Source organism: Leuresthes tenuis, unplaced genomic scaffold (assembly GCF_036924035.1).
Source record: "Leuresthes tenuis unplaced genomic scaffold, fLeuTen1.0.hap1 SCAF_24, whole genome shotgun sequence".
In the NCBI taxonomy this organism is placed as follows: domain Eukaryota; kingdom Metazoa; phylum Chordata; class Actinopteri; order Atheriniformes; family Atherinopsidae; genus Leuresthes; species Leuresthes tenuis.
Window position 1 is genome coordinate 24545212 of NW_027325378.1, and position 27489 is coordinate 24572700.

Below are 27489 nucleotides of genomic sequence, written 5' to 3' on the forward strand. Positions count from 1 at the left end.
TCCGCTGTAAGAAGGTGTGAATGTCCGACCATAGTTGGTAAAAAGCGGGTAAGAAAAGGTTACAATACCCGACTGTACACAAACAAAAGAGGGAGCAGAGATTTTCAGCTACAAGAACGTTTGAGAGTCCGACCATGGTTTGTAAAAAGCGGGTAAGAAAAGGTTCGTATGCCCGAATATACACCATCAAAAGCGGAAGCGGAGGTGTTCGGCTTCAAGAATACGTGAACGTCCGACCAAAGTTTGTAAAAAGCAGTTAAAAAGGTTCGAATATCCAACCAAACATAATCAAAAGCGGGAGCAGAGCTGTTCGACTGCAAATAGGTGTGAATATCAGATCATAATTTGCAAAAAGCTGATCAGAAAGGGTGAGAATGCCCGACTATACACCATCAAAAGCGGGAGCGGTTGTTCGGCTGTGAGTAGGTGTGACTCTCCAACCATAATTACTCATAAATGGGTAAGAAAAGGTAGTATTGCCAGACCATACATGATCAAAACAGTTAGGAAGGTGTGAATAACCGACTAAAGTTTGTAAAAAGCGGCTAAGACAAGGTGCGAATGCCCGACAATGTATGATCAAAAGAAGGAGCGGAGGTGTTCGGGCCATAGTTTGCCAAAAGCGGGTAAGGTGCGAATGACCGACTAAATATCAACAAAAGTGGGGGGGGGGGGGTCTTCGGATGCAAGTGGGTGTGAATATCCCATCATACAAGTATGGTGGAGAGGAAGCTGTGAATGGCCGACCATAGTTTGCAAAAAGCGGGTGAGAAAAGGTGTGAATGTGAAAGGGAGTTCTGCATGATTTGCAATTTTGCTATTAAATAAATTCTTTCACTCAAACCGAGTGAAAACTGCTTTTACCTTCATCTTTATCAATCGACTTCAACAAAGAACAACGTTGGATTTTCCAGTAGAAGAAGTTGAAATCGATCTAGACATTGATAAATATGAAGAACAAAGCAGTTTCCACTTGGTTTGAGTGAAGGAATGAATTTTATAGCAAAATCCGAAATCATGCCTAACTCCTCAAAAGGAACGTATTGCTCAACCAAAGGGATGCTTCTTTCTCATTCAGGGTAATATGAGGAACTTTATGCTTGATACATTTTTAGACATTGATAACTATGAAGGACAAAGCTATTTTAACTTGGTTTGAGCAAAGCAATTCATTTTATAGGAAAATCCGAAATCGTGCAGAACTCATGAAAATAAGCTTTTTCTCGGATTCCTGATCCTCCAGTGTTGCTCTTTCCTATACAGCAAAATACAACCTTGTTCTTTGTTGAAATCGATCTAGATATTGATAAATATGAAGGACAAAGCAGTTTTAACTTGGTTTGAGTGAAGGAATTCATTTTATACATAAAATCCCAAATCATGCAGAACGTATGAAAAGAAGCTTATTCTCGGATTCCTGATACTTCAGTGTTGCTCTTTCTTCTACTGCATAATACAATGTTGTTCTTTGTTGTAGTCGATCTAGACATTGATAAATATGAAGTTAAAAGCAGTTTTAACATAGTTTGAGTGAAGGAATTCATTTTATATATAAAATCCCAAATATAGCAGAACGTATGAAAAGAAGCTTATTCTCGGATTCCTAAAACTTTTGATTTGCTCTTTCTTTTACTGCAAAGTACAAAATTGTTTTTTTTTGTTTAAAACTATCTAGACATTGATAAATATTAAGGTAAAAGCCGTTTTAACAGTTTGAGTGAAGGAATTAATTTTATAGATAAAATCCCAAATCATGCAGAACTCCTCAAAAGGGGCGTATGGCTTAATCACAAGTGTGGTTCTTTTTCATTCTGGGTAATATGAGGAAGTTTATGCTTGAAATATATGTAGAATTGGGTACATATGAAGGACAAAGCAGTTTTAATTTAGTTTGAGTGAAGGAATTTAATTTATAGCAAAATCCGAATTCGTGCAGAACTCATGAAAGCAAGCTTATACTCGGATTCCTGAAACTTTAGATTTGCTCTTTCTTTTACTGCAAAGTACAACGTTGTTTTTTCTTGAAATCTATCTAGACATTGATAAATACCAGCCGAACATCTCTGCTGCCGCTTTTGATAATTTATGGTTGGGCATTCTTACCTTTTATTACCCGCTTTTTACAAATTATGGTTGGACATTCAGACCTTCTTGCAGCCGAACACCTCCGCTGCCTCTTTTGATGGTGTATAGTCTGGCTTTCGAGCCTTTTCTTCCCCGGTTTTTACAAATTATGGTTGGACATTCAGACCTTCTTGCAGCCGAAAACCTCCGCTCCCTCTTTTGATCATACATTGTAAGGCATTCGCACCTTGTCTTACCCGCCTTTTACAAACTTTATAGTAATTATGGGTGGACATTCACACCTTCTTGCAGCTGAACAACTCCTCTCCCGCTTATGACCATGTGCGGTTTGATATTCGAAAATTTTCTTTCATGTTTCAAAGCAATTATTGATGGACATTCAGACCGTCTTGCAGCCGAAAACCTCTGCTCCCTCTTTTGATCATACATTGTCGGGCATTCGCACCTTTTCTTACCCACTTTTTACAAACCATGGTCGGACTTTCACACCTTTTAGTAGCCGAACAACTCCGCTCCCGCTATTGATTGTGTACAGTCAGGTATTTTAACCTTTTCTTACCCGCTTTTTACCAATTATGGTCGGACATTCACACCTTCTTACAGCGGAACACCTCTGCTCCCTCTTTTGATGGTGTATGTTCAGGCATTCGAACCTTTTCTTACCCGCTTTTTACAACCTATGGTTGGACATTCAGACCTTCTTGCAGCCGAAAACCTCCGCTCCCTCTTTTGATCATACATTGTAAGGCATTCGCACCTTGTCTTACCCGCCTTTTACAAACTTTATAGTAATTATGGGTGGACATTCACACCTTCTTGCAGCTGAACAACTCCTCTCCCGCTTATGACCATGTGCGGTTTGATATTCGAAAATTTTCTTTCATGTTTCAAAGCAATTATTGATGGACATTCAGACCGTCTTGCAGCCGAAAACCTCCGCTCCCTCTTTTGATCATACATTGTCGGGCATTCGCACCTTTTCTTACCCACTTTTTACAAACCATGGTCGGACTTTCACACCTTTTAGTAGCCGAACAACTCCGCTCCCGCTATTGATTGTGTACAGTCAGGTATTTTAACCTTTTCTTACCCGCTTTTTACCAATTATGGTCGGACATTCACACCTTCTTACAGCGGAACACCTCTGCTCCCTCTTTTGATGGTGTATGTTCAGGCATTCGAACCTTTTCTTACCCGCTTTTTACAAACTATGGTCGGACATTCAAACCTTCTTGTAGCCGAACACATCCACTCTTGCTTTTGATGATGTATGGTTGGGCATTCGCACCTTTTCTTACCCATTTTCCAGTAATTATGGGTGGACATTCGCACCTTCTTGCAGCTGAACCACCTCCGCTCCCTGTTTTGATCATGTATGGTCTGGCAATACTACCTTTTCTTACCCGTTTGTGAGTAATTATGGTTGGACATTCACACCTACTTGCAGCCGAACACCACCTCTCCGGCTTTTGATGATGTATGGACCGGCATTCTTACCTTTTCTAACATATTTTTCAGCAATTATGGTTGGAGATTCACACCTACTCACAGCCGAACATCTCCGCTCCCACATTTGATGGTGTATAGTCGGGCATTCTCCCCCTTTCTCATCAGCTTTTTTTCACATTATGAACTGACATTCATACCTACTTGCAGTTGAACAGCTCTGCTCCCGCTTTTGATTATGTTTGGTTCGATATTCGAAACTTTTCTTAACTGTTTTTTACAAACTTTGGTTGGACGTTCACACCTTCTTGCAGCCGAACACCTCCGCTTCCGCTTTTCATGGTGTATATTCCGGCATACAAACCTTTTCTTACCTGCTTTTTACAAACCATGGTCGGACTTTCACACTTTGTTGCTAAACAACTCCGCTCCCTCTTTTGATTGTGTACAGTCGGGTATTTTCACCTTTTCTTACCCGCTTTTTACCAACTATGGTCGGACATTCACACCTTCTTACAGCAGAACACCTCCGCTCCCTCTTTTGATGGTGTATGTTCGGGCATTCGAACCTCTTCTTACCCGCCTTTTACAAACTATAGTCGGACATTCAAACCTTCTTATAGCGGAACACATCCACTGCTGCTTTTGATGATGTATGGTTGGGCATTCGCACCTTTTCTTACCCATTTTTCAGTCATTATTGGTGGACATGCAGACATTCTTGCAGCTGAACACCTCCGCTCCCGCTTTTGATGGTGTATAGTCGGGCTTTCGAGCCTTTTCTTCCCCGGTTTTTACAAATTATGGTTGGACATTCAGACCTTGCAGCCGAAAACCTCCGCTCCCTCTTTTGATCATACATTGTCGGGCATTCGCACCTTGTCATACCCGCTTTTTACAAACTTTAGTCAGACATTCACACCTTGCAGCTGAAGCACCTCCGCTCCCTGTTTTGATCATGTATGGTCTGGCAATACTACCTTTTCTTACCCGTTTGTGAGTAATTATGGCTGGACATTCACAGCTTCTTGCAGCCGAACACCTCTCCCGTTTTTGATGATGTATTGTTCGGCATTCTAGTCTTTTCTAACACATTTTTCAGCAATTATGGTGGGACTTTCACACCTACTCACAGCCGAAAACTTCCGCTCCCACAGTTGATGGTGTATAGTCGGGCATTCTCCCCCTTTCTCATCAGCTTTTTGCAAATTATGATCTGACATTCACACCTACTTGCAGTCGAACAGCTCTGCTCCCGCTTTTGATTATGTTTGGTTGGATATTCGAAACTTTTCTTCACTGCTTTTTACAACCTTTGGTTGGACGTTCACACCTTCTTGCAGCCGAACACCTTCGCTTCCACTTTTGATGGTATATATTCGGACTTTCGAACCTTTTCTTACCCGCTTTTTACAAACTATGGTCGGACATTCAAACCTTCTTATAGCGGAACACATCCAATGCTGCTTTTGATGATGTATGGTTGGGCATTCGCACCTTTTCTTACCCATTTTTCAGTCATTATTGGTGGACATTCGCACCTTCTTGCAGCTGAACAACTCCTCTCCCGCTTATAATCATGTGCGGTTTGATATTCGAAAATTTTCTTTCATGTTTTAAGACAATTATTGATCGACATTCAAATCATCTTGTAGCCGAAGACATCCACTCCTGCTTTTGATGATGTATGGTTCGGCATTCGCACCCTTTTTTTACCCATTTTTCAGGAATTATGGGTGGACATTCAGACCTTCTTTTAGCCGAAAACATCCGCTCCCTCTTTTGATCATACATTGTCGGGCATTCGCACCTTGTCTTACCCGCTTTTTATAAACTTTAGTCGGACATTCACACCTTCTTGCAGCTGAACCACCTCCGCTCCCTGTTTTTGATGATGTATGGTCTGGCAACACTACCTTTTCTTACCCGTTTGTGAGTAATTATGGCTGGACATACACACCTACTTGCAGCCGAACACCACCTCTCCGGCTTTTGATGATGTATAGACCGGCATTCTTACCTTTTCTAACATATTTTTCAGCAATTATGGTTGGAGATTCACACCTACTCACAGCCGAACATCTCCGCTCCCGTATTTGATGGTGTATAGTCGGGCATTCTCCCCCTTTCTCATCAGCTTTTTGCAAATTATGAACTGACATTCACACCTACTTGCAGTCGAACAGCTCTGCTCCCGCTTTTGATTATGTTTGGTTCGATATTCGAAACTTTTCTTAACTGCTTTTTACAAACTTTGGTCGGACGTTCACACCTTCTTACAGCCGAACACCTCCGCTTCCGCTTTTCATGGTGTATATTCCGGCATACAAACCTTTTCTTACCTGCTTTTTACAAACCATGGTCGGACTTTCACACTTTGTTGCTAAACAACTCCGCTCCCTCTTTTGATTGTGTACAGTCGGGTATTTTCACCTTTTCTTACCCGCTTTTTACCAACTATGGTCGGACATTCACACCTTCTTACAGCAGAACACCTCCGCTCCCTCTTTTGATGGTGTATGTTCGGGCATTCGAACCTCTTCTTACCCGCCTTTTACAAACTATGGTCGGACATTCAAACCTTATTATAGCGGAACACATCCACTGCTGCTTTTGATGATGTATGGTTGGGCATTCGCACCTTTTCTTACCCATTTTTCAGTCATTATTGGTGGACATGCAGACATGCTTGCAGCTGAACACCTCCGCTCCCGCTTTTGATGGTGTATAGTCGGGCTTTCGAGCCTTATCTTCCCCGGTTTTTACAAATTATGGTTGGACATTCAGACCTTGCAGCCGAAAACCTCCGCTCCCTCTTTTGATCATACATTGTCGGGCATTCGCACCTTGTCTTACCCACTTTTTACAAACTTTAGTCAGACATTCACACCTTGCAGCTGAACCACCTCCGCTCCCTGTTTTGATCATGTATGGTCTGGCAATACTACCTTTTCTTACCCGTTTGTGAGTAATTATGGCTGGACGTTCACACCTACTTGCAGCCGAACACCACCTCTCCCGCTTTTGATGATGTATTGTTCGGCATTCTAGTCTTTTCTAACACATTTTTCAGAAATTATGGTGGGACATTCACACCTACTCACAGCCGAAAACTTCCGCTCCCACATTTGATGGTGTGTAGTCGGGCATTCTCCCCCTTTCTCATCAGCTTTTTGCAAATTATGATCTGACATTCACACCTACTTGCAGTCGAACAGCTCTGCTCCCGCTTTTGATTATGTTTGGTTGGATATTCGAAACTTTTCTTAACTGCTTTTTACAAACTTTGGTTGGACGTTCACACCTTGCAGCCGAACACCTTCACTTCCACTTTTGATGGTATATATTCGGACTTTCGAACCTTTTCTTACCCGCTTTCTACAAACCATGGTTGGACTTTCACACCTTCTTGTAGCCGAACAACTCCGAACAATTGTAAGCTCTGTGTAGAATTAAATCACCTCTTCAGAGATTGCCCTAAATCTTTTGCCAAGAAATTAAAGACGGTAAAGTCACAGTCAAGCCAACAAAGAGAAGGACCAGAGGTGGCAGTTGGTGAACAAAATGAAGAGGTTGACCCAATAAATTCAAACTTCCCGCCAAAAGCTTGGATTGGAAGTGAGGAACATAAAGGGGAGGGGCCTGTAGAGGCCTCACCACTCAGTGCTGAAGTCTGTGAGAATTCACAGGCGGAGGGTGGAGCTACGCTAAATGAGGAGGAAGAGCAGACAGGTGAGTGTAGTGAAGATACTCACCTCCCCGAAGGTCAACAGCCGAAGAGGACGGCATCTGAGTTGTCCTCCGATTCCCCAGTGGTATCAGAGAAGAGGGGAAGGGTTAGGTCCCTTTCAGACAGTTCTTCAGTGGAAGAACCTAGAGTCTTCCCCTCCGACTCACCAAATGAGGTCTCCTTTTTAACTTTAGCTCTGCAATCAACACCCAGGGACTCAAAGTTAAATGCAACATTGTGTCAGAGGCCAACACCGAGAGTCCGAAAAGGAAATATAGATCACCCTACTCACTTTTCACCTAAAGAAATTAAGGAAGAGCTAGTTTCCCAAGAAATAACCTGAGTGTGTAATTTGTTTTGATAACTTAGAAAAACGAAAATGACATACCTACTTTCCTTTATCCTTTTAATGGTTCTCACCTTCTCAACACTAAATGTGAGAAGTGTGAAATCAAAGACAAGAGCCCAGAGTATTTTATCCTTCTTAGTCTCCATAAAATCAGATGTGTTTTTAATACAAGAATGTGGACTACCTCTTTCAAAAAACCATAGACAATGGGAGGAAATGTGGCCCCATTTATCGATATGGAGTGGCTCAAATCAAAATAAAAATGATGGTGTGGCCATTCTAATTAAAAATCCGCATGTTCTGGTGAAAGGTAGCACAGTGGCGGACGGGCACTTTTAGCACACTTGAATTTTATGGGGCAAGACTTTAACCTCTTAAATATTTATGGTTTCAATGGAAAAAATTACAGGTATGACCTTTTAGAAGATATACAGCTTTACATGCTAGGGCAAGTACCTTTAGTTGTAGGAGGGGATTTTAACTGTATCTTGAGCAGGAAAGATAGAAAAAGAGCAGGGGGAGATTTTAAAGTGGATTTCTATTTGGACTTCGATTTTACTTCAGGGCATATGCAGGGATTTTAAGCTTACTGACTGTTTTAAAACCATGCATCCCAGAGAGGAGGGCTTCACCTGGTTTAGTCATGATGGCACCAGAGCCTCTCGCATTGATTATTTCTTTACTAGAGATTGCCCACCCACTGATGTTAGATTAACTCCTGTTTTCTTTTCAGACCACCTTATGCTCTCCTGCACCCTTTCCCCCCCTTCTGGTGTGACGGTAGGAAGTGGTCTGTGGAAACTCAACTGTTCCCTGTTGGAGGATGAAATCATAGTCAGTCAGTACAGGGAATGTTATAAAGAGTGGCAGACCTTTCAAGACCTCTACGAAACACATGCACAATCGTGGGAAATGGTGAAGGAAACGACCCAGACTTTTTTTAAACAGCAAGGTAAACGTAAAAAAAGGAAAGAGAATAGATGTATGATGGGACTACAGAAACGCTTACAGCGCTACTTTAAACTAAATCAGTGTGGCATAGACTTTAATGAAGAAATCAAACATGTCAAAAAGGAAATGTCAGTTTTAGCAGAAATAAAGAGTAAAGGAATTTTTGTAAGAAGCAGGGAGCAGGAAATTGAGGAAGGTGAAAAATTTTTATAAATAAAAAGGAGTGTATTCAAAATCTAAAAAGAGAAGATGGGTTTTTAACAAAATCCACACAAGAGATGATTGAAACTGTACATACCTTTTATAGTAACATGTACAAAGAGAAACCAGTGCACTTGGAAACATCGGCAGAAATTTTAAAATTCGTTGACAAAACCGTAAAAGAGCATGCACACTTGACACAGGATTTTACTGCTTTAGAGTTAGAAAAAATGCCTAACAGGTTTTAAGAGAAGTCGAGCTCTGGGTTTAGACGGGCTTCCTGCAGAATTCTATCTGACCTTTTGGGACCTTTTATCATCAGACCTTTTAGATGTTTTTAAAGATTTTGAAAAACTCGACCGACTACCTGACAGTTTTAGAGTGGGAATAGTGACTCTACTTTTTAAAAAAATGATAAGACTGACCTAAAGAATTGGAGGCCCATCACACTTTTAAACTTTGACTGTAAACTTTTTAGCAAGGTTTTAGCGACACGGATGTCCTCTGTTTTAGAGGAGGTAATTCACCCAGACCAGGCTTGTGCCATCTCAGGGAGACAACTCACCGACAGCCTCGTACTGATTCGAGACATCATTGATTACGCTAGAGACAGAAACACCCGGCTTGTCATCTTAAATTTAGACTTTGAAAAAGCTTTTGATCGGGTCTCGCATCAATATCTCTTTCAGGTGTTGCAGCCATCGAGTAGTTCCTCCTTGGTCAGCCGAGGAGCAAGGGGGGGGGGGGGGGGGGAGCAAAGCTCACCATGGGGAAGGTGGCTATGCCAACTAGCCTGATGCCCTGCTCCCGCAGTGACGGATAATCGTACTCTGGTTTCTCTTCATAACGTACAAGTCTTTCGCCTTTTACTAAAGACTTCAGTGGAGAGCAGCACTAATGAGTTGTTTCTATTTTTGGCAGGCTTTACCTTTGCGGGTGAAGCCCTTTCTGTCTGTGCAAAAGAAATCTTGTTACTCTGCAGAGTGACTTCTCTGAGTAGAGTCGCCTTACTTGTTGCGACTGCTTTGTCCTTCTTAATTACCATGTCTAGAAAGATTTAAACAAAAAAAACAACGTTGTACTTTGCAGTAAAAGAAAGAGCAAATCTAAAGTTTCAGGAATCCGAGAATAAGCTTACTTTCACGAGTTCTTCACGATTTCGGATTTTGCAATAAAATGAATTCCTTCACTCAAACTAAATTAAAACTGCTAAACCGCTAATCTGTTACATGTAAGGCAGATGTCAAATTCACCGAAATAGGATCTAAGGGTATTCGGCCAATCGAGCTGTAGCAGCTTCGGTAAAAGAGTATAAGTTGAAGAGTTTGTGAATAAAGGTGTGCGCACACATAGTGAGCTGTAGGAAAATAGGCAGGGAGCAATGCCGGCTGGGGTATATGTTCTTGTATGTTGTCTGACTGTTTGATTTGAATGTGTTGTGTAAGTGTCCTGTTGAATGTTACATGTTTGGGCTTTGACACGCTTCACTGTGGTTGTTAACTGTGTGGTGTGTCCTGAAATGTTATATGTTTGGGCTGTGTGACATGCTTAATGCTTGTCAGTAGCTACCCACTTATTCATATATAGCAACTGACAACATAAGAAGTCCGGACATACTTTGATAGTAGTTGTAGAAGTATCCTTATTGATAATAGATAAACTAATTCATAGTGATAGAACAGTAGATGAACAGGTGCCTGCACATGTCTCACGAAAATAAAATGGGTGTATGATTGCTGACGGCAGAGCAATACTGCCAAACTTAACTTAACTTCAGTGTCTTGACGTGTATACGCTGTTTCGCTGACTTGATTGTCACAAGAAACAAAGTGTGTTTGATAAGATCCGACCATTTTATTACGGGAGGATCAGTATGTATGGATTCTGATGTGACTGATAAACCCATTCATATCTTAAGCATCATCTAATACGTGAGACAACGCCCTGACACACAATCAAAAAAAAAAAGAGAGAGGGGTTTTGTGTCCCCACAGTCCATAATGTAGAAAAGAGAGAAAAAAGCCTTTCTGATTTGGTGTGAGGGGCTGCACGGTGGTGTGGTGGTTAGCACCGTCACCACACAGCAAGAGGGTTCCAGGTTCAATCCCTGCCTGGGGCCTTTCTGTGTCTGAGTCTGCATGTTCTCCCCGTGTATGCGTGGGTTCTCTCCGGGTACTCCGGCTTCCTCCCACCATCCAAAAAACATGCATGTGACTCCAAATTGTCCGTAGGAGTGAGTGTGAGTGTGCATGGTTGTTTGTCTCGTTTGTCTCTATGTGGCCCTGCGATGGACTGGCGACCTGTCCAGGGTGTACCCCGCCTTTCGCCCGATGACTGCTGGGATAGGCTCCAGCCCACCCGCTACCAGATTAACGGACTGTCGGTATAGAAAATGGATGGATGATTTGGTGTGTGTGCTCACAGTGCAGAGTGTAGAGAAAAGAGAGAAAAGAAAGCCGTTTTGGTGTCACAGGTGTTGTGACTTACACACACATATTTCTGAATTGAGAAAATAAATCATTTTAGAGGAAGCAGTAGAGTTTAGATCCCACATTTGTTGATAGGCATTCATTTATTTTTTCTTTTAATCAGTTTTAAAGTGAATACTAACTGAGAAATGAAAAAGGTTAAGAGTTTAGAAGGTTTATGATCAGCTGAGTCTCTAAACAGAACAGCAAAGGGCTTCATTGAACATTTAAAAAAGATTCAGATTGTTAGAATATCCAGAATTTATAGGAATGGTGGTGATTACTCTTATTTTCTAGAATGGAAATAACTGCACCATGTCTGTTTTATGAATTTAAGGGGCTAAAAAGTTTTGTTCTCGTTTTTCTATGATTAACCGAATGTATGTGAGAGTCCAAACAGACAGAAGGGTTACGGCCAAGCGCTGGACCTTCCAAAAAAGATGAGACAGGCTGGACCCGTGCCATACTAGTTAAGACCTGCCTGTGGATAACAGGTTCTTTAAACTCTCACACACACAAACTCACACACACGTTCGCACACATACACCCATACACACACACATTCTTGAGCTTGCTGCAAGATTAAACCTTTGCATTAACCGACTCCAGCAACTCTGAGTCTCATTGAGAGAATTTTCTCAACAATTGGGTACTCAAACCAGATCTCGACGTTTTTTCCGCCGTCCAGGGTCGGAGCTGAAACCGTGCACGGGGGAGTCCAGTACTCCTAATGAAAGACCCCCTGCTGAATTGCGGTAATTAGGGGCCAGTGTCCACTGAAAGGGGGAAAAAGTGACGAGATCGTACTTTTGAATCAATGGCCAGAAGCCATTGGCAGTGCAGGCATCAACAATTATGGTGTTATTTCACCCATTAACACTTAAGGTACCTCATGCAGTGGCTGTGATATGGTTACTTAACAAAATATCTTTACCAGACATCTCTCCTACATAACTGTTCTTCTTTCACAGCCACACCTTGTTGTCGAGAGATGTGCTACACTTAATCCATCCACACTGCTACCTACCCCACAGATGGAAATTCTCATGATTGCATGTCAGAAATAACCATCAATGTTTTACCCAGGCCAGACTTAACTGATATACGTTATGAAAATGCAGAAATAACTATATTTATTCGACAGGTCACGCAAAAAACCCTGATGGCACAAATGCTACAGGATTTGCAGTACTAACAGAAACTGAAGTTTTCTTAAAACAACCACTACCAAAAAATTACTCTGTTCAAGCAGTCGAATTGGTAGCTTTAACTGAAGTTTGTAAATTAAATAATAAAAAGGTTTTTAACGTTTACACTGACAGTCAGTATGCCTTCTCAACTGTACATGTGTTAACACAGCATTGGAAAAACAGGTATGTTGACATCCACAGCTAATGTATAAACTACAAATATTTTAGCATTATTAGATGTTATTCAATTGTCATCTACAATAGACTCGTATGAATGACCAGAAGGAAAACCATACTGCCAAAGAATTTGTTTAAATATGCTGCAGTATTAAGCCATGGACCATGTCATGTCTCAACAGGAGGGATGGAAGCAATAATGAACAAGGTTTTTACAGCATATGGTTTTACTAATTATTGAAAAATTATTTTTAGAATAAAGAAATGAATAAAGTTTTGTCTAGCAGGTCAAATATGTGCAAAATACAATCCACAGGGCAATCTAAGACCAAAACAAAGATAATACCCTAAGCCAGTGTATCTTTTTCAACATATTTGTTTGGATTTCATTATTTCATTATTGTGTAGATTTCATTGAACTAAATTAATGTTAAGGGAAACGATTCTGCTCAGTGACAACAGAGGTTTTTACCAAATGGACTGAAATATTTCCATGTGCACAAGCAGATGCACTCTCAGTAGCAAAAGCACGGGTAAAATAAATCATTTCTAGATTTGAAATTCCTGAAAAGATCTTCAGTGATAATTTGACACACTTTGTAAACAATGTCATCTCACTGATGGCAAAGAACTTAAAATAGACCTTAGAAACCACTGTGCATATCATCCACAATCAGCAGGTTTCGTGGAGAGACACAATGGAATAATTAAGTCAAGACTGAAAAAAATCATGGAAGAAATGGGAAATGTTGGGTTTACTGTTTACCATCCTAAAAATGCATCCTCCAACTAGCACAAGATGAACTCCATTTGAGAAAAGGTATGGAAGACCATTTGTACTCCCACAGTCAAAACACAGTCATCAACTGACATGATGAAGAAAAAAAGAAAAAGAGAAGAAACCTTAGCAGAATACAAATATTAACAAGTAGAGAGATCTCTTCTGTTTAGTCTGTTCCAGGTGAACCGGTGAAGGAATATCTGAAGACCGTAAAACCCGGGGACTGGATCATCATCTAAGTGATAAAGAAAAAGAACTGGTCCAGTCCAAGGGGGGAAGGTCCATTTCAGGTACTACTTACATCACCCACAGCAGCTGAAGGACTTCTTGGATTCACTTATCACATTGTACTACGACCTTCAGAAGTAGGGAAAGATTAGTTACCCACCACTGTTTTCTGAGGCAAAAGTCTGACTACAAAGGGGAATTCTCTCTACAGGAGGGAGTTCATCTCAACCTCAGTGAAGAAAACAACGGCTAACATGAGAACATAGGGTGTGACTAAAATAAGACAGGGAAAATGGATGGACAAAGGCCGTGGCATCCATTCAGATTACCAGGATTTTGTGGGTTAAGAGGAACCAGCTGTGTATTATTAATCATTACTCTTATTATAGTATTCCCAATTTTATGGTATGAAGCATGAATTAGCAGAAATAAAGATGATGCAGGACAGAGTACCACCACTGTCCCCTTGACATAGAAAGTGCCACACTAGTAATAACATTTATTTAAACTTGGAGATAAATGGAGAAAATAATCTCATATGCAATAGCTGAGACAGAAAAAACAGAAAACTTTTGAAGACACGATTAAAAGAACATTTAGAACATACAATAAGCTTAAAAGGAGTGACAAATCTGCGACTGCGGAGCATAGAAGTCTAATTAAAAACAGGAGCAGTAGGACAGACTTTTGGGAAATCTGAGTAAGCTCTGGGAATCAAATTTAGATAATGATCAGACTTGGCCTTTCTTATTTCTGCTGTACATTTATTTCTAAGCTTCCTAAAAGCAAGGCAATGACCCGGGGCCCTCATATGCCCAGCTAGCATCCAAGGTTTATTTGGAGGTGGTTCAGCTGCAAGTTGTGAATTTCTGACTAAAGTTTGTAAAAAGCGGGTAAGACAAGTTGCGAATGCCTGACAATGTATGATCAAAAGAGGGAGAGGAGGTTTTCGGCTGCAAGAAGGTCTGAATGTCCAACCATAATTTGTAAACACTGGGGAAGAAAAGGCTCGAAAGCCCGACTATACACCATCAAAAGTGGGAGCGGAGGTGTTCGGCTGCAAGAAGGTTTGAATGTCCATCAATAATTGCTAGAAAACATGAAAGAAAATTTTCGAATATGAAACTGCACATGATCATAAGCGGGAGAGGAGGTGTTCAGCTGCAAGAAGGTGTGAATGTCCACCCATAATTACTGAAAAATGGGTAAGAAAAGGTGCGAATGCCCAACCATACATCATCAAAAGGAGGAGTGGATGTGTTCGGCTACAAGAAGGTTTGAATGTCCAACCATAGTTTGTAAAAGCGGGTAAGAAAATGTTAAAATACCTGCCTGTACACAATCAATAGCGGGAGCGGAGTTTTTCGGCTGCAAGAAGGTGTGAACGTCCGACCAAAGTTTGTAAAAAGCAGTTAAGAAAAGTTTCGAATATCCAACCAAACATAATCAAAAGCGGGAGCAAAGCTGTTTGACAGCAAGTAGGTGTGAATGTCAGTTCATAATTTGCAAAAAGCTGATGAGAAAGGGGGAGAATGCCCGACTATACACCATCAAATGCAGGAGCGGAGATGTTCGGCTGTGAGTAGGTGTGAATCTCCAACCATAATTGCTGAAAAATGTGTCAGAAAAGGTAAGAATGCCGGTCCATACATCATCAAAAGCGGGAGAGGTGGTGTTCGGCTGCAAGTAGGTGTGAATATCCAGCCATAATTACTCACAAACGGGTAAGAAAAGGTAGTATTGCCAGACCATACATGATCAAAACAGGGAGCGGAGGTGGTTCAGCTGCAAGAAGGTGTGAATGTCCGACTAAAGTTTATAAATAGCGGGTAAGACAAGATGCGAATGCCCGACAATGTATGATCAAAAGAGGGAGCGGAGGTTTTCGGCTGCAAGGTCTGAATGTCCAACCATAGTTTGTAAAAACCGGGGAAGAAAAGGTGCGAATGCCCAACCATACATCATCAAAAGGAGCAGTGGATGTGTTCCGCTATAAGAAGGTTTGAATGTCCGACCATAGTTTGTAAAAGTCGGGTAAGAAAAGTTCGAATGCCCGAACATACACCATCAAAAGAGGGAGCGGAGGTGTTCTGCTGTAAGAAGGTGTGAATGTCTGACCATAGTTTGTAAAAAGCGGGTAAGAAAAGGTGAAAATACCCGACTGTACACAATCAAAAGAGGGAGCAGAGTTGTTCAGCAACAAAGTGTGAAAGTCCGACCATGGTTTGTAAAAAGCGGGTAAGAAAAGGTTTGTATGCCCGAATATACACCATCAAAAGCGGAAGCGGAGGTGTTTCGCTGCAAGAAGGTGTGAACGTCCGACCAAAGTTTGTAAAAAGCAGTTAAGATAAGGTTCGAATATCCAACCAAACATAATCAAAAGCGGGAGCAGAGCTGCTCGACTGCAAGTAGGTGTGAATGTCAGTTAATAATTTGCAAAAAGCTGATGAGAAACGGGGGAGAATGCCCGACTATACACCATCAAATGCAGGAGCGGAGATGTTCGGCTGTGAGTAGGTGTGAATCTCCAACCATAATTGCTGAACAATGTGGAAGAAAAGGTAAGAATGCCGGTTCAAACATCATCAAAAGCGGGAGAGGTGGTTTTCGGCTGCAAGTAGGTGTGAATGTCCAGCCATAATTACTCACAAACGGGTAAGAAAAGGTAGTATTGCCAGACCATACATGATCAAAACAGGGAGCGGAGGTGGTTCAGCTGCAAGAATGTGTGAATGTCCGACTAAAGTTTATAAATAGCGGGTAAGACAAGGTGCGAATGCCCGACAATGTATGATCAAAAGAGGGAGCGGAGGTTTTCGGCTGCAAGAAGGTCTGAATGTCCACCCATAATTCCTGAAAAATGGGTAAAAAAGGGGTGCGAATGCCCAACCATACATCATCAAAAGCAGGAGTGGATGTGTTCGGCTACAAGAAGATTTGAATGTCCATCAATAATTGCTTTAAAACATGAAAGAAAATTTTCGAATATCAAACCGCACATGATCATAAGCGGGAGAGGAGGTGTTCAGCTGCAAGAAGGTGTGAATGTCCACCCATAATTACTGAAAAATGGGTAAGAAAAGTTCAGAATGCCCAACCATACATCATCAAAAGAGCGAGCAGAGGTGTTCCGCTGTAAGAAAGTGTGAATGTCCGACCATAGTTGGTAAAAAGCGGGTAAGAAAAGGTTAAAATACCAGATTGTACACAATCAATAGCGGGAGCGGAGTTGTTCGGCTACAAGAAGGTGTGAAAGTCCACCCATGGTTTGTAAAAAGCGAGTAAGAAAAGGTTCGAATGCCCAAATATATACCATCAAAAGTGGAAGCGAAGGTGTTCGGCTGCAAGAAGGTGTGAACGTCCAACCAAAGTTTGTAAAAAGCAGTTAAGAAAAGGTTCAAATATCCAACCAAACATAATCAAAAGCGGGAGCAGAGCTGTTCGACTGCAAGTAGGTGTGAATGTCAGATCATAATTTGCTAAAAGCTGATGAGAAAGGGTGAGAATGCCCGACTATACATCATCAAAGGCGGGAGAGGTGGTGTACGGCTGCAAGTAGGTGTGAACGTCCAGCCATAATTACTCACAAACGGGTAAGAAAAGGTAGTATTGCCAGACAATACATAATCAAAACAGGGAGCAGAGGTGGTTCAGCTGCAAGGTGTGAATGTCTGACTAAAGTTTGTAAAAAGCGGGTATGACAAGGTGCGAATGCCCGACAATGTATGATCAAAAGAGGGAGCGGAGGTTTTCGGCTGCAAGGTCTGAATGTCCAAACATAGTTTGTAAAAACCGGGGAAGAAAAGGCTCGAAAGCCCGACTATACACCATCAAAAGCGGGAGCAGAGGTGTTCCACTGCAAGAAGGTCTGCATGTCCACCAATAATTACTGAAAAATGGGTAAGAAAAGGTGCGAATGCCCAACCATACATCATCAAAAGGAGCAGTGGATGTGTTCCGCTATAAGAAGGTTTGAATGTCCAACCATAGTTTGTAAAAGTCGGGTAAGAAAAGTTCGAATGCCCGAACATACACCATCAAATGCAGGAGCGGAGATGTTCGGCTGTAGTAGGTGTGAATCTCCAACCATAATTGCTGAAAAATGTGTTAGAAAAGGTAAGAATGCCAGACCATACATGATCAAAACAGGGAGCGGAGGTGCTTCAGCTGCAAGAAGGTGTGAATGTCCGACTAAAGTTTGTAAAAAGCGGGTAAGACAAGGTGCACATGCCCGACAATGTATGATCAAAAGAGGGAGCGGAGGTGTTCGGGTGCAAGAAGGTCTGAATGTCCGACCATAATCTGTAAAAACCGTGAAGAAAAGGCTCGAAAGCCAAACCATACACCATCAAAAGCGGGAGCGGAGGGGTTCAGCTGCAAGAAGGTCTGAATGTCCATCAATAATTGCTTTAAAACATGAAAGAAAATTTTCGAAGATCAAACCGCACATGATCATAACCGGGAGAGGAGATGTTCAGCTGCAAGTGAGAATGCGAATGCCCGACAATGTATGATCAAAAGAGGGAGCGGTTTTCGGCTGCAAGGTCTGAATGTCAAACCATAATTTGTAAAAACCGGGGAAGAAAAGGCTCGAAAGCCCAACTATACACCATCAAAAGCGGGAGCGGAGGTGTTCGGCTCCAAGGTTTGAATGTCCGACCATAGTTTGTAAAAGGTGGGTAAGAAAAGGTTCAAATGCCCGAACATATACCATCAAAAGAGGGAGCGGAGGTGTTCCGCTGTAAGAAGGTGTGAATGTCCGACCATAGTTGGTAAAAAGCGGGTAAGAAAAGGTTAAAATACCCGACTGTACACAAACAAAAGAGGGAGCGGAGATTTTCAGCTACAAGAAGGTTTGAAAGTCCGACCATGGTTTGTAAAAAGCGGGTAAGAAAAGGTTCGTATGCCCGAATATACACCATCAAAAGCGGAAGCGGAGGTGTTCGGCTTCAAGAATACGTGAACGTTCGACTAAAGTTTGTAAAAAGCAGTTAAAAAGTTCGAATATCCAACCAAACATAATCATTAGCGGGAGCAGAGCTGTTCGACTGCAAATAGGTGTGAATATCAGATCATAATTTGCAAAAAGCTGATCAGAAAGGGTGAGAATGCCCGACTATACACCATCAAAAGCGGGAGCGGTTGTTCGGCTGTGAGTAGGTGTGACTCTCCAACCATAATTACTCACAAATGGGTAAGAAAAGGTAGTATTGCCAGACAATACATGATCAAAACAGTTAGGAAGGTGTGAATAACCGACTAAAGTTTGTAAAAAGCGGCTAAGACAAGGTGCGAATGCCCGACAATGTATGATCAAAAGAGGGAGCGGAGGTTTTCGGCTGTAAGAAGATCTGAATGTCCACCCATAATTCCTGAAAAATGGGTAAAAAATGGGTGCGAATGCCCCACCATACATCATCAAAAGCAGGAGTGGATCGGCTGCAAGAAGGTGTGAATGTCTGACTATATTTGGTGAAAAGCAGGTGAAGCAAGGTCTGAATGCCCAACCTTACATCATCAAAAGCGAGATCAGAGGTGTTTGGCTGCAAGAAGGCCATAGTTTGCCAAAAGCGGGTAAGGTGCGAATGACCGACTAAATATCAACAAAAGTGGGGGGGGGAGGTCTTCGGATGCAAGTGGGTGTGAATATCCCATCATACAAGTATGGTGGAGAGGAAGCTGTGAATGGCCGACCATAGTTTGCAAAAAGCGGGTGAGAAAAGGTGTGAATGTGAAAGGGAGTTCTGCATGATTTGCAATTTTGCTATTAAATAAATTCTTTCACTCAAACCGAGTGAAAACTGCTTTTACCTTCATCTTTATCAATCGACTTCAACAAAGAACAACGTTGGATTTTCCAGTAGAAGAAGTTGAAATCGATCTAGACATTGATAAATATGAAGAACAAAGCAGTTTCCACTTGGTTTGAGTGAAGGAATGAATTTTATAGCAAAATCCGAAATCATGCCTAACTCCTCAAAAGGAACGTATTGCTCAACCAAAGGGATGCTTCTTTCTCATTCAGGGTAATATGAGGAACTTTATGCTTGATACATTTTTAGACATTGATAACTATGAAGGACAAAGCTATTTTAACTTGGTTTGAGCAAAGCAATTCATTTTATAGGAAAATCCGAAATCGTGCAGAACTCATGAAAATAAGCTTTTTCTCGGATTCCTGATCCTCCAGTGTTGCTCTTTCCTATACAGCAAAATACAACCTTGTTCTTTGTTGAAATCGATCTAGATATTGATAAATATGAAGGACAAAGCAGTTTTAACTTGGTTTGAGTGAAGGAATTAATTTAATACATAAAATCCCAAATCATGCAGAACGTATGAAAAGAAGCTTATTCTCGGATTCCTGATCCTTCAGTGTTGCTCTTTCTTCTACTGCATAATACAATGTTGTTCTTTGTTGTAGTCGATCTAGACATTGATAAATATGAAGTTAAAAGCAGTTTTAACATAGTTTGAGTGAAGGAATTAATTTTATAGCAAAATCCCAAATCATGCAGAACGTATGAAAAGAAGCTTATTCTCGGATTCCTGATCCTTCATTGTTGCTCATTCTTCTACTGCAAAATCCAATGTTGTTCTTTGTTGAAGTCGATCTAGACATTGATAAATATGAAGGACAAAGCAGTTTTAACATAGTTTGAGTGAAGGAATTCATTTTATACATAAAATCCCAAATATAGCAGAACGTATGAAAAGAAGCTTATTCTCGGATTCCTAAAACTTTTGATTTGCTCTTTCTTTTACTGCAAGTACAAAATTGTTTTTTTTGTTTAAAACTATCTAGACATTGATAAATATTAAGGTAAAAGCCGTTTTAACATAGTTTGAGTGAAGGAATTAATTTTATAGATAAAATCCCAAATCATGCAGAACTCCTCAAAAGGGGCGTATGGCTTAATCACAAGTGTGGTTCTTTTTCATTCTGGGTAATATGAGGAAGTTTATGCTTGAAATATATGTAGAATTGGGTACATATGAAGGACAAAGCAGTTTTAATTTAGTTTGAGTGAAGGAATTTAATTTATAATAAAATCCGAATTCGTGCAGAACTCATGAAAGCAAGCTTATACTCGGATTCCTGAAACTTTAGATTTGCTCTTTCTTTTACTGCAAAGTACAACGTTGTTTTTTCTTGAAATCTATCTAGACATTGATAAATACCAGCCGAACATCTCTGCTGCCGCTTTTGATAATTTATGGTTGGGCATTCTTACCTTTTCTTACCCGCTTTTTACAAATTATGGTTGGACATTCAGACCTTCTTGCAGCCGAACACCTCCGCTGCCTCTTTTGATGGTGTATAGTCTGGCTTTCGAGCCTTTTCTTCCCCGGTTTTTACAAATTATGGTTGGACATTCAGACCTTGCAGCCGAAAACCTCCGCTCCCTCTTTTGATCATACATTGTCGGGCATTCGGACCTTGTCTTAGCCGCTTTTTACAAACTTTAGTCGGTTATTCACACCTTCCTCACTGTTTTGATCATGTATGGTCTGGCAATACTACCTTTTCTTACCCGTTTGTGAGTAATTATGGCTGGACGTTCACACCTACTTGCAGCCAAACACCACCTCTCCCGCTTTTGATGATGTATTGTTCGGCATTCTAGTCTTTTCTAACACATTTTTCAGAAATTATGGTGGGACATTCACACCTACTCACATCCGAAAACTTCCGCTCCCACATTTGATGGTGTATAGTCGGCCATTCTCCCCCTTTCTCATCAGCTTTTTGCAAATTATGATCTGACATTCACACCTACTTGCAGTCGAACAGCTCTGCTCCCGCTTTTGATTATGTTTGGTTCGATATTCGAACCTTTTCTCAACTGCTTTTTACCAACTATGGTTGGACATTCACAACTTCTTACAGCAGAACACCTCCGCTCCCTCTTTTGATGGTGTATGTTCGGGCATTTGAACCTCTTCTTACCCGCCTTTTACAAACTATGGTCGGACATTCAAACCTTCTTGTAGCGGAACACATCCACTCCTGCTTTTGATTATGTATGTTCGGGCCTTCGCACCTTTTCTTACCCATTTTTCAGTCATTATTGGTGGACATGCAGACCTTCTTGCAGCTGAACACCTCCGCTCCCGCTTTTGATGGTGTATAGTCGGGCATTCTCCCCCTTTCTCATCAGCTTTTTGCAAATTATGATCTGACATTCACACCTACTTGCAGTCGAACAGCTCTGCTCCCGCTTTTGATTATGTTTGGTTGGATATTCGAAACTTTTCTTAACTGCTTTTTAAAAACTTTGGTTGGACGTTCACACCTTCTTGCAGCCGAACACCTTCGCTTCCACTTTTGATGGTATATATTCGGACTTTCGAACCTTTTCTTACCCGCTTTCTACAAACCATGGTCGGACTTTCAAACCTTCTTATAGCGGAACACATCCAATGCTGCTTTTGATGATGTATGGTTGGGCATTCGCACCTTTTCTTACCCATTTTTCAGTCATTATTGGTGGACATTCGCACCTTCTTGCAGCTGAACAACTCCTCTCCCGCTTATAATCATGTGCGGTTTGATATTCGAAAATTTTCTTTCATGTTTTAAAACAATTATTGATCGACATTCAAATCATCTTGTAGCCGAAGACATCCACTCCTGCTTTTGATGATGTATGGTTCGGCATTCGCACCCTTTTTTTACCCATTTTTCAGGAATTATGGGTGGACATTCAGACCTTCTTTTAGCCGAAAACATCCGCTCCCTCTTTTGATCATACATTGTCGGGCATTCGCACCTTGTCTTACCCGCTTTTTATAAACTTTAGTCGGACATTCACACCTTCTTGCAGCTGAACCACCTCCGCTCCCTGTTTTTGATGATGTATGGTCTGGCAATACTACCTTTTCTTACCCGTTTGTGAGTAATTATGGCTGGACATTCACACCTACTTGCAGCCGAACACCACCTCTCCGGCTTTTGATGATGTATAGACCGGCATTCTTACCTTTTCTAACATATTTTTCAGCAATTATGGTTGGAGATTCACACCTACTCACAGCCGAACATCTCCGCTCCCGCATTTGATGGTGTATAGTCGGGCATTCTCCCCCTTTCTCATCAGCTTTTTGCAAATTATGAACTGACATTCACACCTACTTGCAGTCGAGCAGCTCTGCTCCCGCTTTTGATTATGTTTGGTTCGATATTCGAAACTTTTCTTAACTGCTTTTTACAAACTTTAGTCGGACGTTCACACCTTCTTGCAGCCGAACACCTCCGCTTCCGCTTTTCATGGTGTATATTCCGGCATACAAACCTTTTCTTACCTGCTTTTTACAAACCATGGTCGGACTTTCACACTTTGTTGCTAAACAACTCCGCTCCCTCTTTTGATTGTGTACAGTCGGGTATTTTCACCTTTTCTTACCCGCTTTTTACCAACTATGGTCGGACATTCACACCTTCTTACAGCAGAACACCTCCGCTCCCTCTTTTGATGGTGTATGTTCGGGCATTCGAACCTCTTCTTACCCGCCTTTTACAAACTATGGTCGGACATTCAAACCTTCTTATAGCGGAACACATCCACTGCTGCTTTTGATGATGTATGGTTGGGCATTCGCACCTTTTCTTACCCATTTTTCAGTCATTATTGGTGGACATGCAGACATGCTTGCAGCTGAACACCTCCGCTCCCGCTTTTGATGGTGTATAGTCGGGCTTTCGAGCCTTATCTTCCCCGGTTTTTACAAATTATGGTTGGACATTCAGACCTTGCAGCCGAAAACCTCCGCTCCCTCTTTTGATCATACATTGTCGGGCATTCGCACCTTGTCATACCCGCTTTTTACAAACTTTAGTCAGACATTCACACCTTGCAGCTGAACCACCTCCGCTCCCTGTTTTGATCATGTATGGTCTGGCAATACTACCTTTTCTTACCCGTTTGTGAGTAATTATGGCTGGACGTTCACACCCTTTGCAGCCGAACACCACCTCTCCCGCTTTTGATGATGTATTGTTCGGCATTCTAGTCTTTTCTAACACATTTTTCAGCAATTATGGTGGGACATTCACACCTACTCACAGCCGAAAACTTCCGCTCCCACATTTGATGGTGTATAGTCGGGCATTCTCCCCCTTTCTCATCAGCTTTTTGTAAATTATGATCTGACATTCACACCTACTTGCAGTCGAACAGCTCTGCTCCCGCTTTTGATTATGTTTGGTTGGATATTCGAAACTTTTCTTCACTGCTTTTTACAAACTTTGGTTGGACGTTCACACCTTCTTGCAGCCGAACACCTTCGCTTCCACTTTTGATGGTATATATTCGGACTTTCGAACCTTTTCTTACCCGCTTTCTACAAACTATGGTCGGACATTCAAACCTTCTTATAGCGGAACACACCCAATGCTGCTTTTGATGATGTATGGTTGGGCATTCGCACCTTTTCTTACCCATTTTTCAGTCATTATTGGTGGACATTTGCACCTTCTTGCAGCTGAACAACTCCTCTCCCGCTTATAATTATGTGCGGTTTGATATTCGAAAATTTTCTTTCATGTTTTAAAACAATTATTGATCGACATTCAAATAATCTTGTAGCCGAAGACATCCACTCCTGCTTTTGATGATGTATGGTTCGGCATTCGCACCCTTTTTTTACCCATTTTTCAGGAATTATGGGTGGACATTCAGACCTTCTTTTAGCCGAAAACATCCGCTCCCTCTTTTGATCATACATTGTCGGGCATTCGCACCTTGTCTTACCCGCTTTTTATAAACTTTAGTCGGACATTCACACCTTCTTGCAGCTGAACCACCTCCGCTCCCTGTTTTTGATGATGTATGGTCTGGCAATACTACCTTTTCTTACCCGTTTGTGAGTAATTATGGCTGGACATTCACACCTACTTGCAGCCGAACACCACCTCTCCGGCTTTTGATGATGTATAGACCGGCATTCTTACCTTTTCTGACATATTTTTCAGCAATTATGGTTGGAGATTCACACCTACTCACAGCCGAACATCTCCGCTCCCGCATTTGATGGTGTATAGTCGGGCATTCTCCCCCTTTCTCATCAGCTTTTTGCAAATTATGAACTGACATTCACACCTACTTGCAGTCGAACAGCTCTGCTCCCGCTTTTGATTATGTTTGGTTGGATATTCGAAACTTTTCTTAACTGCTTTTTACAAACTTTGGTTGGACGTTCACACCTTGCAGCCGAACACCTTCGCTTCCACTTTTGATGGTATATATTCGGACTTTCGAACCTTTTCTTACCCGCTTTCTACAAACCATGGTCGGACTTTCACACCTTCTTGTAGCCGAACAACTCCGAACAAATGTAAGCTCTGTGGAGAATTAAATCACCTCTTCAGAGATTGCCCTAAATCTTTTGCCAAGAAATTAAAGACGGTAAAGTCACAGTCAAGCCAACAAAGAGAAGGACCAGAGGTGGCAGTTGGTGAACAAAATGAAGAGGTTGACCCAATAAATTCAAACTTCCCGCCAAAAGCTTGGATTGGAAGTGAGGAACATAAAGGGGAGGGGCCTGTAGAGGCCTCACCACTCAGTGCTGAAGTCTGTGAGAATTCACAGGCAGAGGGTGGAGCTACGCTAAATGAGGAGGAAGAGCAGACAGGTGAGTGTAGTGAAGATACTCACCTCCCCGAAGGTCAACAGCCGAAGAGGACGGCATCTGAGTTGTCCTCCGATTCCCCAGTGGTATCAGAGAAGAGGGGAAGGGTTAGGTCCCTTTCAGACAGTTCTTCAGTGGAAGAACCTAGAGTCTTCCCCTCCGACTCACCAAATGAGGTCTCCTTTTTAACTTTAGCTCTGCAATCAACACCCAGGGACTCAAAGTTAAATGCAACATTGCGTCAGAGGCCAACACCGAGAGTCCGAAAAGGAAATATAGATCACCCTACTCACTTTTCACCTAAAGAAATTAAGGAAGAGCTAGTTTCCCAAGAAATAACCTGAGTGTGTAATTTGTTTTGATAACTTAGAAAAACGAAAATGACATACCTACTTTCCTTTATCCTTTTAATGGTTCTCACCTTCTCAACACTAAATGTGAGAAGTGTGAAATCAAAGACAAGAGCCCAGAGTATTTTATCCTTCTTAGTCTCCATAAAATCAGATGTGTTTTTAATACAAGAATGTGGACTACCTTTTTCAAAAAACCATAGACAATGGGAGGAAATGTGGCCCCATTTATCGATATGGAGTGGCTCAAATCAAAATAAAAATGATGGTGTGGCCATTCTAATTAAAAATCCGCATGTTCTGGTGAAAGGTAGCACAGTGGCGGACGGGCACTTTTAGCACACTTGAATTTTATGGGGCAAGACTTTAACCTCTTAAATATTTATGGTTTCAATGGAAAAAATTACATGTATGACCTTTTAGAAGATATACAGCTTTACATGCTAGGGCAAGTACCTTTAGTTGTAGGAGGGGATTTTAACTGTATCTTGAGCAGGAAAGATAGAAAAAGAGCAGGGGGAGATTTTAAAGTGGATTTCTATTTGGACTTCGATTTTACTTCAGGGCATATGCAGGGATTTTAAGCTTACTGACTGTTTTAAAACCATGCATCCCAGAGAGGAGGGCTTCACCTGGTTTAGTCATGATGGCACCAGAGCCTCTCGCATTGATTATTTCTTTACTAGAGATTGCCCACCCGCTGATGTTAGATTAACTCCTGTTTTCTTTTCAGACCACCTTATGCTCTCCTGCACCCTTTCCCCCCCTTCTGGTGTGACGGTAGGAAGTGGTCTGTGGAAACTCAACTGTTCCCTGTTGGAGGATGAAATCATAGTCAGTCAGTACAGGGAATGTTATAAAGAGTGGCAGACCTTTCAAGACCTCTACGAAACACATGCACAATCGTGGGAAATGGTGAAGGAAACGACCCAGACTTTTTTTAAACAGCAAGGTAAACGTAAAAAAAGGAAAGAGAATAGATGTATGATGGGACTACAGAAACGCTTACAGCGCTACTTTAAACTAAATCAGTGTGGCATAGACTTTAATGAAGAAATCAAACATGTCAAAAAGGAAATGTCAGTTTTAGCAGAAATAAAGAGTAAAGGAATTTTTGTAAGAAGCAGGGAGCAGGAAATTGAGGAAGGTGAAAAATTTTTATAAATAAAAAGGAGTGTATTCAAAATCTAAAAAGAGAAGATGGGTTTTTAACAAAATCCACACAAGAGATGATTGAAACTGTACATACCTTTTATAGTAACATGTACAAAGAGACACCAGTGCACTTGGAAACATCGGCAGAAATTTTAAAATTCGTTGACAAAACCGTAAAAGAGCATGCACACTTGACACAGGATTTTACTGCTTTAGAGTTAGAAAAAATGCCTAACAGGTTTTAAGAGAAGTCGAGCTCTGGGTTTAGACGGGCTTCCTGCAGAATTCTATCTGACCTTTTGGGACCTTTTATCATCAGACATTTTAGATGTTTTTAAAGATTTTGAAAAACTCGACCGACTGCCTGACAGTTTTAGAGTGGGAATAGTGACTCTACTTTTTAAAAAAATGATAAGACTGACCTAAAGAATTGGAGGCCCATCACACTTTTAAACTTTGACTGTAAACTTTTTAGCAAGGTTTTAGCGACACGGATGTCCTCTGTTTTAGAGGAGGTAATTCACCCAGACCAGGCTTGTGCCATCTCAGGGAGACAACTCACCGACAGCCTCGTACTGATTCGAGACATCATTGATTACGCTAGAGACAGAAACACCCGGCTTGTCATCTTAAATTTAGACTTTGAAAAAGCTTTTGATCGGGTCTCGCATCAATATCTCTTTCAGGTGTTGCAGCCATCGAGTAGTTCCTCCTTGGTCAGCCGAGGAGCAAGGGGGGGGGGGGAGC

General features: G+C 41.5%; 1 non-coding gene across 1 annotated transcript; it reads left to right on the forward strand.

Annotated features, from left to right (window-relative positions):
• Nucleotides 1-9587: 9587 nt before the first annotated feature.
• On the forward strand, nt 9588-9701 carry LOC140285052 (U5 spliceosomal RNA). Its single transcript, XR_011910253.1, has one exon. It is a non-coding gene; the product is annotated as a U5 spliceosomal RNA (small nuclear RNA).
• The last annotated feature ends 17788 nt before the right edge of the window (nt 9702-27489 follow it).